At 34.9% G+C, this 16,729-nt stretch overlaps 1 long non-coding RNA gene across 2 annotated transcripts; it reads left to right on the forward strand.

Annotated features, from left to right (window-relative positions):
• Window positions 1–12,511: 12,511 nt before the first annotated feature.
• LOC149944198 (uncharacterized) lies at window positions 12,512–16,258 on the forward strand. 2 transcript variants are annotated; one of them, XR_016480863.1, is made up of 4 exons: window positions 12,512–14,782; window positions 14,855–14,929; window positions 15,530–15,620; window positions 15,788–16,258. It is a non-coding gene; the product is annotated as an uncharacterized LOC149944198 (long non-coding RNA). The 2 variants fall into 2 exon arrangements; XR_016480862.1 differs by having other exon boundaries at window positions 12,512–14,929; window positions 15,788–16,254.
• Window positions 16,259–16,729: the final 471 nt, after the last annotated feature.

A 16,729-nucleotide genomic window follows, 5' to 3' on the forward strand; every position in this document is an offset into this window, starting at 1 on the left:
GAAATATTTAGAAATAGCGGAAATATTTGAGAAATACTGGAATTATTTGAGAAATATCGGATATATTTGAGAAATATCGGAAATATTTGAGAAATACCGGAAACAGTTGAGAAATACTGGAAATATTTGAGAAATACCGGAAATAATTGAGAAATACTGGAAATAATTGAGAAATACTGGAAATATTTGAGAAATATCGGAATTATTAAAGAAATATCGAAAATATTTGGAAATCAGAAATCTGGTGTACAATTTTTTTCCAAGTGGCTACCCCTTCGCTTTATACACAAATCTTAAAAAGGTAAGCGAATTTGATTTTAAGACGACGCAGTTCACCGTTAAAAGCACTAGGCATACCCCCTCCAAGAAAAAGATGCCATTTAAGTCGAAAGATATATTTGATATCAATTGGAAGCGTCTATTAGGCAAGTGATACCAGACTCAATAGTGGAGATTCTGCTTTTTCAAAAAATGTCCACTCGTTCGAGCAGATTACTCCCGAGTGTCCGCGTTTGCGTGTGATAAGGAAGGAAAAATTTAATAATGGTTTCTCGATCAATAAGGGTTCTTTTTTAGTCGTTTCTGTAACATTTCATTTGTCTTCCAAAGTATTTTTTCGCAATCCTTCTTCCTATTTCCTTTGACTTCGTACTTTTTTCGTCGTTGGCTGTCCGAAGTTTTTGGGCGTTGACTAGCGCGGCTTCGGAGAGACAGAGAGAGAGTGAGGGAGGTCAATATTTGCCAGGCCAGACTCTGGAAGTCTACGACGCCGTCTTTGCAAAAAAGAAAAGAAACTTGTAGCGCGTCTTTCGTCCGTAGCGGGGCGCTTTTAATCTGTTCGCTTCGACGGATATTTCCAATTAAAATGATGCCCTTGTCTCCCTTTTTTGCTCTTCTTCGACATCCACTTATTTCTCTCCAGTAAAGCCCTTCTTTTTATATCAGGTTAAATACCTCCTTCTCTGCCAGAATTTTTGTACTTTGCGGAAGGAACTCGAACACTTTAAACCGCGCGAAGGGCTTGCGCTTTCGTCCAAAACTGGATGGCAGCGGTTGACCGAAATTTCTTCCGATTGTCTAATCGCTGCTTCCCAGAAATGTTTTATGGTTTTTAGGAATTTGACAAACGTCCGGTTTTAATTTGGGGGTACGAAGTTGATAATCGTTTCTACTCGGTTTCCTGGTGGCTTTAATCGGTTTTTATGACATTGAATATTTTGGTTTTTGTTTTGAGGTTGTGACCCTGACTCTGTTTGCTTTATTTTTCGGTCTTTGCCATAATTGATTTGTTTGCTCTGCATTTCGGTATTTTCGATGTTGTAGTGTCGGTATTTGTGAAATTGATTCGTATGCTTTCTTTTTCAATCTTTACGACATTGATTCATATGCTTTATTTTTCGGTCTTTGCGACATTGATTCGTATGCCTTATTTTTCGGTCTTTGCGACATGGATTCGTATGCTTTATTTTTCGGTCTTAGTGACATTGATTCTTATGCTTTATGTTTCGGTCTTTGCGACATTGATTCGTATGCCTTATTTTTCGGTCTTTGCGACATTGATTCGTATGCTTTATTTTTCGGTCTTAGTGACATTGATTCTTATGCTTTATGTTTCGGTCTTTGCGACATTGATTCGTATGCTTAATTTTTTGGTCTTTGCTACCTTGATTCCTATGCTTTTTTTTTTGGTCTTTGCAACCTTGATTCGTATGCTTTATTTTTCGGTCTTTGCGACATTGATTCGTAGGGGTAGGTACATTTGTTCAAATTTCAATCGTCCGAACGGTGGAACAAATATTCGAATTTCATTCATCCGAACCGCTGAAATAACAAATGTTTCAATTGTTCGAATTGGACAACTTGTTTGTTTCATTCGTCCGAATCGGGAGCATCACTTGTCCGAATTCTGTCGCTAAATTAGTATTTCTTATCGCTGGTTTTTTTGGTCCGGATTTTTTTTAGTGCAAGAATAAAAAATAAAAAACTACATTGTAAATATCGTTGTTTGTTAGTAAGCTTTATTTTCGCTCTTGATTAGTTTTCTTTATTTGTTTGACTCGTAGGATTTATTTTCGGTATTCGCGGAATAGAATCGAATCATCTTGGTCATAGTCTCTTTTTGTTTTGGGTCTCCGTTTTCTATATTTCCTTTACGTTATCGACTATTTGGCAAAAATTATCGATTTTTCTCATACGAATATTTGATCCGTATTTTTCGATATAAAATGTAGAGACTGATTCTAAATCTCCACAAACGCATATCACTAAATTTTGTAACGGCACCAAATATTAGCCCCCTCCTTATCCAATTATTTCTCAACCAGATTTAAACTTACACAGTCTGTAAATAAATTCAGGCAACTTTACATTAATTATTCTTGTTCAATCATCTGTTAGTGTAAAATCCGCCGTTGCTTCGCCTTTCCAAATGCGAACAAAAGCGTCTATTGTAAGCACAGTAAAACATTGAGAACATAATAATATCATATATATATATGATATTATTCGGTTCTCAATGTTTTACTGTGCGTATATATATATATATATATATATATATATTGAAAAATATTCTTTTATGTATGCGAAGTTAGGAATTATTATACGTTTGGGCTTCTCCGGGGTGTCATCGTATTTTTTCAGGGATATTCAACTTTAGGAGGTTGGATTACGAATGCTTTCGCAAAGCGTTCGTACGTTAGACTTGGATTTAGCCAAATACCTCCTCTTTTTCCGTTATTGCATTGGGGCGACATCTAGGTCTATTTATTAACGTTGTCAATTACATCAAGATAGTTATAATTTTAAATATTTACTGTAAATATTTTTTTGTTATAAATAAATGTAATTTAATTTTTATTTTATTTTATTTTTTACTTCATTTTAATAATATCTGACACATGCGCAGTTAGACGAAACCACATATGAGGATGGTACTTTGACGTCATTTCTCATCGTGATCTAGGTGACCTATGACGTCAGCTTAGGCTGCCCTTTGTTGTAAAAAGTACCATACTAATAGCAATTTTTGAAGTCGATAGATGGCAGTGCGGTTATTAAAACTCTATTACATAAATTTTATTTTTATTTTATTTTTGTAGTGGTTTTTATTTTTATTTTTCTATTTACAATAGAGGACGTTGTTGGAAAACCAACGTAAAATCCCCCTTCACCCAAGCATTTCAATAACTGGTATAGCTGAGTATTCCAACCTCCTAAAACTGGAATAACCCTGATTCTATTATTGCGCTCGCGACCCGTATCTCGGCCACCAGATGGGGCACTACTCGTAGCTACACGACATAGCCGGCTCATCGCGCATTCTCGCGTCGATTTCGGTCTCTTCACTAAACTTTCATACTATGGGCTATATTTGTGCCATGAATAGAGTTGACGACTTGAATAGAGGCGTACTTTCGGATTCTGTAGGCCTATCCGTCGCCCTTTTTAAAATGCATAATGGGGAGACTGTGTTGGGAGGAGTCTGAACGGGATTTACGTTTCGAATTTTTGTACCGTGAAAGCTCCTGGTCTTTGCATACAATCTCCTTCGAAGCTTTCTTCTCTGTCGCTTGATTTGAAGTTTGATAAGATTTCCAAATAGAAATGGCTACGCCAGCGTGAGAAACTGATAAATATATGATATGAAATAATATTTTTTTACGGTTAAAGAATTTTTAACCTAAATTAAAGCAAGTTTCGGCTCGACGTGTAGTAACTCTCTTTTCAATAGATGTCGCTAGCTTCGAAATCAAAAAGGCGGTACTTATAGGTACCCTTCGCGTTGATTGGATCGTTTGTAAATTGGTCAATAACATTAATTACAGCAATTATAAACAATACTTTTACATAGGATATATAAATTAGATTAAAGCCCACTAAATTGAGTATAAGTTATCTAACTATAATAATCTACAATGGTCCTCTGACGACGTTATCATTTGGCCATTTTGAATTTTAGCTTCCTTGGCCATAAATAGATGGCACCACGCTCTCCAGTAAAGTCGCGTTTTTAGAAAAATCATAGAGATTCATGGCCACCTCTAATAACAGGGGCCTTTTCATAATACAGGTGGCAATGATAGAGCCGCCACTTGCTTTAAGATATAAGTAACTCAAAAAAATATAAGTATGAAAATTAATAAAAATTATCACCGAACTGATTTTCAGAGTTGTTAAAGACCTAGTTTTTCTTCTGCCTGTCACCCTTTAAATTTACTTTCCTTCCAAACAAATACCCTGGTGGTAGGCCAACAGCAGAACACGTTGGCCTACCACCAGGGTATTTGTTTGGAAGGAAAGTAAATTTAAAGGGTGACAGGCAGAAGAAAAACTAGGCCTTGAAGCAAACAAGATCCAGTTTCTGAAAATATTTAATTTCGAAATTATAAAAGTGAATAAATTTTATTAAGTTATTTTGATAGTTAATCGACCATATAATTTTCTTATTTTTCTAGAGTACTCGTTCGATGAAAAGACCAGTGATGGTAATCGTAAAAAGCTCTTATTCTTATTTTAAAATCAATAATTCATGGATTCCAAATAGGATTAGTTTATTTACAACTGAATATTTACAGGGAACGTTTGGACCGTGGTTCTTCGTCAGACGTCGCTTATACAATTTTATTCTAATATTAATAATAATTGGGTGATTGCGTCATTATTGTTAATGGAAATATAATGCTTTTAAATTTCTTTCTTATTTATTTATTTATTTATTTATAAATGGTTCCAATATTGTTCGCTCCCTCATTTTTGGCGCTGTTCAATCGTTTTTGAGTAGTTGATGTCTAAAATATTTGAGGTTATTTTCCCTTTGAGATATTCCAAATTTCTCAAATCAATAAACTATTTTAAACAATTAACCAAAATCCTTTACTTTTCTCAGTAAAATTTATTTTAATTTTGAAATCAATCAAGTATTTAAAATATCAAAAATATTAAAGAAAATTGTAGCTCATATAAATCTCAAAATTATAGTAACCTTAAAGGGGAACGGTCAAGCTTTAACCAGTTAGATAGCCCTATAGCCCATTAAAAACTAAAATTTATGGCGAAAACCGCATCAAAAAATATTGAGTGGTTAAATTTAAATAAAATAAAGAAATTTCGGGAAATCGAAAAGCGCGCGTCTGCCGCGACACCTGGTGAGACGTCGGTGAGACAGAATAACAACGTAAAAGCGCGCGCTGCTGAAGACGAAAAAAATTTGTTTCGCACGCGTGGCGCGTTCCAGTTATTAAGACTTAAGCCTAAATTGCGCGATTTTAAAAGTTAGGATAGTTCGCAAATCGCTCATACGGGGCTATGGGCGCTGGCGGCAGCCCCTAAGATGGCGACGAAAATTCAAGCCCAAACACCTGGCGTTATTTTTCGTTTCAACTTTTTGGGCCAAAAGCTATTTTTTCAAGACAAAAAAAGGTACGTGTTAGTATATTGAACGTCTTGTTAATCTTTTGATACGGAAATAAGGCCATATTTGGAAAAGCTTGGCCGTCCCCCTTTAAAATCCCGTACATAAAATAGATACATTCTCAATCGATATTTAAACCAGAATAATAATGATTTAGGTGCTTCTTACAACTTTAAATATTTTTTCTTACCCAAAAACGTGTTTATTCCGCGCTAAAATAGCTTATTCATTTTCATACTTATCCGGACGTATCTTTTAGATAAAAAAGCACGTTCTTAAAATAACAAACTGAACTCAACTGAAGTGAATTGGCTGTGGAACAAAAGCGAAATAGCTATAAGAATCTCTGAGACGTGTTGGGAGAGAGTGGAAAAGAAAAGTAGTTTTTTAATGTAAAATTCCTTGTTTACATTGATTTATCTTCGTAAAGATAATCCTGACTGAATCCCCGGCTTTTTGGAAAATGCACCCCGAGAAGGAGCAAAAAAATAAACCTAGGTCTGCTTGGCTTTTTCCCCTTACTCCTTTCCTTTTCGAACTGTTATCTAGCTGAATTTTTAAGGAAACTTCTTCCTAGCTAAGCCTAGGATCCCGAGTTTTTTTTGCATTTTCAGCCGTTGGTTTCTACTAAGAAGGAGAAAGAATATAAAGCGGTTTTCAAAGTCGCGCGTTTATCCCGATGCAAATTTTACCTTTCCTTCGCTTTTCTTGGTACTATTCGCTCTTCCTAGGTTTAACTTTAAGGGATAAATAAAAAAAACTGTGGATTTCGAAATACAATTACGCAAATGGAGGCGTACAGCGGTCCCTTTTTTCGTTGACTTTCAAAAAGGGAAAATTTTGGGTCCCCTTAGAGCGTTTTTTGGATGCGAGTGCAATCTTCACTTTTTTTAGGAGATTTTGAGAGGTATGTCCCCCGAATCGTTTTACCGCATTGTTTTGCTCATTTCAGTTCTGCTGGATGTGATGCTAAAGTCTGTATGAATGAATCGCCTAAGTGGGGTGTGATTGTCACTTGTCAGCGACCTTTTTCAAGAGTTTTAGTTATGTATCGGGTTTATATGAGATTGTGATAGGTATATTTTTATCTGTAAATTACAGATTTGGTTTCCTCGCGAAACGCTCGTTCGAAAGAGTACCAACAACCCATATCTACGCTCGTATAACGCCATATCAAGAATCAATTAGCCTTTTCAGTGTACATAGTGCCACGTAGCGGCCAACACGATAAGCTCAACAACTGCTGGATATTCGTCTACTATTTCAGATTTGGTTTCCTCGCGAAACGGTCGTTCGAAAGAGTACCAACAACCCATATATCTACGCTCGTATAACGCCATATCAAGAATCAATTAGCCTTTTTAGTGTACATAGTGCCACATAGCGGCCAACACTAGAGGCTCAATAACTGCTGGATATTCGTCTACTATCCCAGATTTGGTTTCCTCGCGAAACGGTCGTTCGAAAGAGTACCAACAACCCATATCTATAACGCCATATCAAGAATCAATTAGCCTTTTCAGTGTACATAGTGCCACGTAGCGGCCAACACGAGAAGCTCAAAACTGCTGGATATTCGTCTGTTGATCAGAGGCTTTTAATATTTATAATAAAAAATTGGCGGTTTAGAAGATTGCATGTGTACCAAACCCGAACTTAGCATACTGTGTTAGGGTATTCGGTTTTTAGTGACACTCTTTCACGCAGACGACCGACATCTATGTTTATGTTTTCTGATTAAGAAGCAGAATGAATTCTTAAGTACCTGAATTCATTTTTGATCATATGTATTTTGACCAACCCCAGAAAAAATTATTATTTTGGTTTTCAGACATTAAGAAAGCAAATCAATTTGCAAATCCACTGGATTTTTCGGATTATTAACTGGATTTACAAATGTTTCAAAATTCCCACTGTATTTAAAAAGAACAAGGCGGCCCAGGCCGTAATATTAGTTCCACATCAGTGTATTCGAGTGGGCAAAGCCATACACCCTTAGTAGACACAGGTAGGCAAACTAATACAAAGCTTTTGAGGCTTTGTGATTTCTTATCGTTGGATATATAAATTGCCACCCTAAGTGAAGGGGTGGATGCCGCCCACCATCAGGAGACCCGGGTTGGCAAACTAATATAAAAACTGTTGAGCCCATGTGATTTCCTATAGTTAGATATACTATTTACCATCCTATGTTAAAGAGTGGCCACCGCCCACCCTCAGGATACACGGGTGGGCAAACCAATTCATAAGCTGTTGAGGTCATCGTTAGATAGACGTAAAGTATCAAAAGTGAAATAGGTAAGCAAAACACGACAAACATAATTTTTTTTAAATTATTGAAATTAGTGGAAAAATGATTTAAAGAAATTCTTAAACTGGGATTCAAATATGTTTATTTTAGGAAATTTATATCAAACATTTGGGTATGGTTCAAACACCAAAATTCCTATTACTGCACAAATTAAAAAAAAGATACCCTTGAATGTAATTAAGCTTAAGTCCGACTGCTTTGGATTTTTTGGTCTCCCATATTCTAAGTACATAAATTCATTATTGATTAATGCATATTGGTTTTGACTTAACTTGCAAGGTAATTTGACAAAAAGCTATATTTTAAATTTCGATCTATTTGTGGTAGAGCTATAAACGGGTAGTCTTTACGTGAACTTGGAAGTTAATATACCTAAGTTTTGCGAATGGTATACGGCAAAGATTATCGTAATAAAAATTTACATTCATAGATATAAAAATACATATTCCCGAATGCCCTTAGTTTTGGGATGAGTATGGGAGTCCAATAATTAATAATGGCGGTACGTAAGTGTGTGAAGGGAAATAGAGTCTTCAATGTTTTAACTTTTTAGCGTACGCGTGTTCTTAATAATATAATACCTTCTCCCGATAGTGACTTCAATTTATAATTGTTTCTCTATGGTTCGTCAGTGTGGATTGAACTCGTAGTTTGTCTTGAACCTTTTGTTTGGTGTAACGAGTTATGAAGTTTTTTAATGTATATTGTTGATTTATTTAAATTAGAAAATAAGTATCTCATTGTGGGGCTTTTAGAGCATTTATAAGTACACATGGGGAAGAGGGCATTTAAAATTTTCGAGCTCGTTTATTCGAGTACTCACTTTCGAGCGAGGCATCTTAAGCGAGTGTGCCCACCTACCACTGCTCACCACCCGAACATTTAAAATTTTCGAGCTCGTTTATTCGAGTACTCACTTTCAAGCGAGGCATCTTAAGCGAGTGTGCCCCCCACCCACCACCCACCACCCGACGCGAAGTTTGAGGTTCTTTTGACCTTAAACTCTGAAAATATACCTAAAATAAGCCGGAAAAAGGGACGAGAATTTCGACAACTTAACTAGCCAACTCCCCCCGCGTCGCTAAAACTGATAAGAATACAGTAGAAGTTCCGAACAAAATACGGGAAGCTTCCAGTGGCCGAGAGCGTAAAGGCCTCATTATTTGGAGTTTTTGACTGGCCGTTTGTGAGTTCGAATCCTGGTTTCGCCAAAACTGCAAATTATTTTCGCAGCGCCATCTGCCGTGTCGTTGCTTTCCACACCAAACAAAAAAACGAACACACACACAACTCTTAACGACAATCCATCCATAGCAATAGTCCCACTTCGATATATATATATATCTCGATGTGGAACTAAAAATCGAATTTGTATTTTTTTGGTGGAATTGAAAATTTTTCTGTTGAATTTTCTAGATTTCTGAATTTGTCTCATGAATTTTTAAATTTGTGTAATTTTCTCTTGGTTGGTCAATTTTTTCCAAATTCGGATATATTTTTAAAAAAATCATTGATTTTTAAATTTTGCTGCCTTTTTTTCGAAAATTTGGTGTATATGTGGATTTGTCTCGAGAATTTTGAGGATTTGAGCATTTTACTCTTGGGTTTTGTAGGTTTTGTCGATAAATTCCCAAATTGGTAAATTCCCAGTGGATCATATGGTTTTTTTTTAATAATCCAAAATTTGAGGATTTTCAATTTTTCGATGAGTATATGACATTTTTCTGAATGTCCAACCTCTTGGGATTAGATATACAACAAGTATTGCTTTATAGTTTTCAATTTCTTGAATTAAGAATCTTTGGCACTTGTACGTAACGTCTTTCCAACGTATCTCTCTTTAGAATGATAAATTATAGTTGTTATTATCAAAGGTAAATAGGGGAAAAAGTATTTTAATTATTCCTTATTGTAGCTAGCGAGCACGATAAAAAGTATTTTAAAACTCACCCTTTTCATAAACAATTCTGCTCTTCCAGAGAATTCTGAGTAAGACTTCCCAGACTTTTTGATAATGCCAAATAATACATTTTCAAACTTCAATAAGTTTTAATTAAAAATATAAAATAATAATAATAATAATCAGCTAGGCTAATACAAAAGGCAGCACCTTAGGCTACAGTCAACAAGCGACTTTTAAAGCCATTAATTCAGGGGCTCGGTTTACAATACATTGGAGCTTTAGCAATAATTAACCGCGAAAGATTCAGTTGAATCTAATTGGTTGAAGTAATTACAAGTGATTTTGGAATTATCAAGAATGTATTTGTTAATATTAATATTATTAATGACTAATCAGAGGGATCTTACCATATGTGATACGACAGGATAAGCATTCCAAGTAGAGGTATGGATTCCTGTCCTAATATATATATATATATATATATATATATATATACCTCTACTTTGAATGATTATCCTGGCGTATCGTGAATGGTAAGATCACTCTGACGGCTTTGGCCCCGCCTACGATATTTAAAATCCCCTCTGCGCGCACTCCCCTCTCACGTTGTTGTTTGTTAAGTTAACATAGTGACGCCAAAAAAACCGTCAGCCACATCGAGACGAAAATCTGCCGCGATAAGCATTCCAAGTAGAGCTATGGATTCCTGATTAGAATCAATGCTACAAATCCTAGTCAACAAGATTCTTGACCTTATTAAAATCTTAAATAAAAACTCCTTTTTACCGCGGATGAATACAAAATGTTATAAAATCCTTGTCAAGAGATACGAGGAATCTTAAAAGGTTATTATCAATGAGCTTTCGTCCCACGCAGTTGTAAGTCTTCATTGCCATCGTTTCTAGTCTTTAATAAGGGCTATTTAGTAAGGACTTAGTTGCTATAAGGATAAAACTTTCGTTCAACTTGTTAGTTGGTTCTGTCTGAGTATCACATATCTTTTCCTTATTTTTTTCCGCCTTTGAAGGACGACATTACTTTTCAAAATCGTCTGCTTTAGGCTCTGATCTACGAGAAAAAAAGAGGTAGACGGGGGGAGGGAGGGATGGAACAGGCGTATAACAAGTGCTCGAAAACTTTTAGCTCAGGAAGAAAAAGTAATAACAAATTCTGTGATGTTCCGTTTCTTTGGATTCGTGGCGGGGAGGCGCTGAAGTCGCCATCTATAAAACGTTTGGATATTGAAACGGAAGGCTGCCGGCTTGCTCACTAGGCGGACTTTATTCTGTGATAGTCGCGGAGGGGAAAACTCGACGTATTTTTATCTCAAATGGCTTGTTAGATTGTTAAAGATGTTCTTTTGAATTATTTCTATTGGTTTTTCGATATTTTTAATCTAGGGCGAATTGAGGATGGAGGAAATTGTGTGTTCAAATAAGTAATTTAGGATTTATTTAAGGATAGGTGATGAAATTGATTTTATTTTAAATTGAGGTGGATAATGTTTTGGGAAATTTTGCCTTTTTTTAGAAATGTGGATTTTTTGTCTGATTATTTTTGAATACTATTCTGATTATTTATAAGACATTTTATTTGATACCATTTTCGAAATTTGTTATGATAATTTTATAATATAGTTATTATTATAATAGATAGTTTAGGCTAATTTAGGCTAATTTAGATTGATAATTTAGTATGATAATTTAGTCTAATTTAGAATGATTATTTAGGCTAATTTAGTATGATAATTTGGGCTAATTTAGTATGATAATTTAGGATAATTTAGTATGATAATTTAGGCTAATTTAGTATGATAATTTAGGATAATTTAGTATGATAATTTAGGCTAATTTAGAATGATTATTTCGGCTAATTTAGTATGATAATTTAGGCTAATTTAGAATTATTATTTAGGCTAATTTAGTATGATAATTTAGGCTAATTCAGAATTATTATTTCGGCTAGTTTAGTATGATAATTTAGGCTAATTTAGTATGATAATTTAGGCTAATTTAGAATGATTATTTCGGCTAATTTAGTATGATAATTTAGGCTAATTTAGAATGATTATTTCGGCTAATTTAATATGTGAATTTCGGCTAATTTAGAATTATTATTTCGGCTAATTTAGTATGATAATTTAGGCTAATTCAGAATTATTATTTCGGCTAATTTAGTATGATAATTTAGTCTAATTTAGAATGATAATTTAGGATGATAATTTAGGATGATAATTTAGTCTAATTTAGAATGATAATTTAGTCTAATTTAGAATGATTATTTAGGCTAATTTAGTATGATAATTTGGTCTAATCTGTTATGATTATTTAGACTAATTTAGTATGATAGTTTAGGCTAATTTAGAATGATCATTGAGGCTAATTAAGTATGCTAATTTAAGCTAATTTAGTATATTAGTTAAGAATTATCATTTAGGCTAATTTAGTATGATAGTTTAGGCTAATTTAGAATGACCATTTAGGCTAATTTAGTATGATAGTTTAGGCTAATTTAGAATGATCATTTAGGCTAATTAAGTATGATAATTTAAGCTAATTTAGTATATTAGTTAAGAATTATCATTTAGGCTAATTTAGTATGATAGTTTAGGCTAATTTAGAATGACCATTTAGGCTAATTTAGTATGATAGTTTAGGCTAATTTAGAATGATCATTTAGGCTAATTAAGTATGATAATTTAAGCTAATTTAGTATATTAGTTAAGAATTATCATTTAGGCTAATTTAGTATGATAATAATATAAATTTTTTAAATTACTTAATAGTTAGAGATAAGTGAGTCTGTATACCGATAAGGGGCACCTGCGGGCGGGGGAAACGGGCCCCTATAGGGGCCCCCTTTTGCGGCAATATTCGGCGGGGGTCAAAAGGTTAGCTGATTTACGAGGTCAATAGGTTATCTGCCCCTATGGACACGATGCAAACAGCCGTTAAATAGGTGTGAAACGGACCCCCTATAGGGGCCCCATTTTGCGTACATTTTCGGCGGGGTCAAAAGGTTAGGTCAATAGGTTAGATGATTTACGATAGGTTATCTGCCCCTATTCCGCAGGTGGTGTGGACTGACACGATGTTATGCAAACAGCCGGCCAGTCATAGTTAATAGCTGGAGGCACCCCATTTTAGGTCAAAAGGTTAGCTGATTTACGATGTTAGGTCAATAGGTTATCTGCCCCTATGGACACGATGCAAACAGCCGTTAAATAGGTGTGAAACGGACCCCCTATAGGGGCCCCATTTTGCGTACATTTTCGGCGGGGTCAATAGGTTAGGTCAATAGGTTAGATGATTTACGATAGGTTATCTGCCCCTATTCCGCAGGTGGTGTGGACTGACACGATGTTATGCAAACAGCCGGCCAGTCATAGTTAATAGCTGGAGGCACCCCATTTTAGGTCAAAAGGTTAGCTGATTTACGATGTTATAACCCATAAAACCCAAGGTGTTAACCCATTTTAGGTCAATAGGTTATCTATGGCGGTGACACGATGTTATGCAAACAGCCTACCCGTCATAGTGAATGTCGAGTTGGTTGGTTTTCGCCGACAAACACTTTCGGGCCCCCTAAGGGTAGCGTAAAATAGCGGGCGGTCATCGGTAAAAGTGTTTTGGGAAAAAAAGAGCAGAGTGTATACAAATTATAAGGTTTTATTTAGATATTCAAAGTTACAGTACATTAAGCGGATGAAAACGTTTAAAGATAAAACAATTTATTTTTAATATATTTATGGTTGGTAGATACCATATTAAACAAATTGTAAAAGTTAAATACACAAAACATATTTTGGTTGGCCACTGTTTCTTTAAAATCTTCAATAATTTTAAATGCTGTTACGTAATTGGACGCGTAGCGGACAACGGTATCATACCTTTCATGTTCATCCGATAGAAATAAATTGTTGGGTGCACATGGTTCTTTATACAATATTTCGTAAATTTTACGATAATTATCGGTTATAACGTAACCCATTAATTCAAAGAGTTTTTGGTTCACTTTAAGGAGTTGAATGTGCGAATTAATGAAATATTTGAGTCTGTCCAATTCTCGAGTTTCCGGCGCTTTGATTACGACCGACGCTTCGGATATCGTACTCTGCAAGGTTAATTCTTTTTGGTCAGACATGGCGGCGGTCACTAGCGCATCAGATAGCGGGAACGGTGATCGAAAGGGCAACCTTTGTGGATCATTTATTTGTTCCCAGTGCCCGTATAAATCGTCCCAGGCGCGCGAAGACATCTCAAAGACCTGGTGTGTGATTTTATTGCATAGAGCTACAGATATATCGAGCTCAGACGTAAAACCCGTAGTAACGAAAAGCTCGGATGAAAGTGAATACCGAGGGTTAATGTTACGCTGAGTCGGATCAAATTTAGACATTTTAGTAGACCCAGGAACGTTATCTACACAGCTTCGTTTAGACATGATGCTCGAGAAACGGTTTGTAGTGTACTGCCGATGGATGACGGGGATGAATCCCTTATATAGCGATAATAATTTGATGACGTAATCAGGATGACGTAATGGGTTGACTCAATGACTCACGCGATTAGTCAAATTTTGCGGTGTTATGTGTATAGCGACGGCCATATTGGTAAACCAAAGAGATAGAAATTCTACAAGTCCCATTAAAAGTAAAATCAACGCGATTAGTAATGCGTTTTTAGGATTGTTCGCGATAAGGCGAGTAACGGGAAAGGCGGGATCGTCCCTATTCGGTAGGGCTGGTGGAATCATCTGACATGATGTTATGCAAACAGCCAGTAGCTATAAACCCGAGTAATGGGCCCCCTACGGCATCTGTCAAACACTTTTTTCCACGTGCGAGTGGTGTTATGAAATAAATCCAAATAGTTCAATGGGTCGAGCCTTTTGTGTATCAATTCATAACTATTTTCACCGACAAACACTTTCCCCGTGTAACATTATTTTCAATCACTTTTACGATGCGCAAAGCTATCCGTCTTACGGAATATCGGCCCTAAGGGGTAAAGGGTAGATAGAGGATGGCCCTTGCCCCCAGCGCGTAAAATAGACACAGCGGGTGTCCCCTCTCGCTAGCTAAAAGTGTCGTTTTTACATCAGGTGTGGATTCTTCGCGCTAAAATGGTTATAACAAACGATTGTTCCCACCAAAAATGTAAAATCCATCTCCGCTGTTCTCGGATGAGGACGTAGCCATTTAAGTTTTTATCAATTTTTATATTTTTAGCTTGGCGATGTATTCCAAAATTAAATGGTAACCACGTATGCGTTACAATTTCAAGATGCAAGATACTCGAGAATGGTAAAATAGTCTATATTTAAAGTTAAAATGCGAAAACTATATTTGTATAGTCGAAATTTATTTTAACGTATTAAAATAAAAATTCATCTTTCTGACAAGAGTCTTACCCATCATACATACACCATCTAATCTGGAATCTATGTTTAACAATTGGAGGAATTCGTGTTTACGATAGGCTCTTTTTTAACGTAACTTAGTACATTAATTGAGTATTTTGAAATATTTTAATATCGGAATTTTTTTTGATGTATTAAAAGTAGAGTTAAGATGCTTTTATAGTATTTTCTATGTATTAGCATATCTGAACTTGCGGTTCAATTTTGGGTACATGGACCACTTACACGCTAATGATATTCAAATGAAGTTTAAAAATATTTCCATTTGAACGAGTCCCTCTTTTTATATCAGCAAAGTACTGAACGATTCTATCTTATGGATTTAAATAGTTCTAACAATAGTACAACTACAACATTTGAGAAAGACACTTTTCCCATTGTGAAAGTGGAATACAAAATAAGAATCACTTCAATTTAAAACGCACTTTAAATTTAAGTATAGACTATTTTACCATTCTCGAGTAACTCTTTTTTTCTTTAAAAGCTGAAGAAATATTAGAAACGACATTAGTGATCAATTAATTGTTTCCGAGTATGACAGACGATTTTTGATATTAAAGAGTCATTTTTCAAAAGTAAGATTGTTTTCGGTTATTTTTTTTTAAAGCTAGCTTAGAAATCACATTATTTTTATATATAATTATTTAGTTGTAATGTTAATTCTTAATTACTGGTAGCCTTCACTAGAAACTATTATAAGAATTATATATGAATTTATAACCAAGCGTGTATTTACCACTAGTGAATGCAATATCAGTCGAAGAATTGAAGAAAGACGGAATCACGTCATTATTAAGAACTGCCCTCACAAAGTAAACTTGGGTAAAGTAGAAGCGGAAATTGATAAACAACGAGTCCGCGCAGAAGCCGTTGCTCGATCGGGACTACCATCGCATCTTTTTGGAAATTTGACAAGTGCTTGGGTGGAACAAATGAAAACCCCTAAACGAATAAACAAAGATATAGAACTTAGACCATGGCAGAAAAGTTTATTGGAACATTTAATTCTCTCAGACAGAAAAATAATATTTGTAATAGGAAAAGATGGAAATGAAGGAAAATCGTGGATGTTAAATTACTTGAAATCCCGTAAGCCCGACTTTGTACATTGTCAGCAAGTGACAGTTTCGGGGAGTGAAATGCTTTTTCAATTGAAAAAAGTTTGCTCTGGTGTGAACCACTTTTTCTTTAACACCTTGAGAAGTATAAAAATATGCGACGAACACTTGGCAGTATTTGAAAGTTTAAAAGATGGTGAAATTGTTAGTACGAAATATAATTGTGTGAGTATAAATATTAGTACTCCAAATGTAGTTTGTGTTTTTGGAAATTATATGCCTGAATCTTACGGTTTAAGTTCTGATAGAATTGTACGATTTTATATAAAAAATAATTATTTATGTAAAAATTAATTATGAAATATGTATAGTAGAAATGTTAATATAAAATTTGCATAATTGAGGACGTGTGAATATAAAAATAGTAAACTTAAGGTTGTTTGTGTTTAATTCCCGATTTTTTTGGTATATGTTCATATTATAGCCGTCCTCAGGTTATCTATATAAAAACAAATGGTTGTACAAAAAAATGAAAAGAAAGAATAATAAAATTGTTGATTTAAACCAGAAAAGGTATGTCGGTCAAATGTTTGAGTTTTCTTAAATTTATTTCATATACATTTCTA

This window comes from Leiobunum rupestre, chromosome 5, assembly GCF_980474605.1.
Source record: "Leiobunum rupestre chromosome 5, qqLeiRupe1.1.hap1, whole genome shotgun sequence".
Taxonomy (NCBI): Eukaryota; Metazoa; Arthropoda; class Arachnida; order Opiliones; family Sclerosomatidae; genus Leiobunum; species Leiobunum rupestre.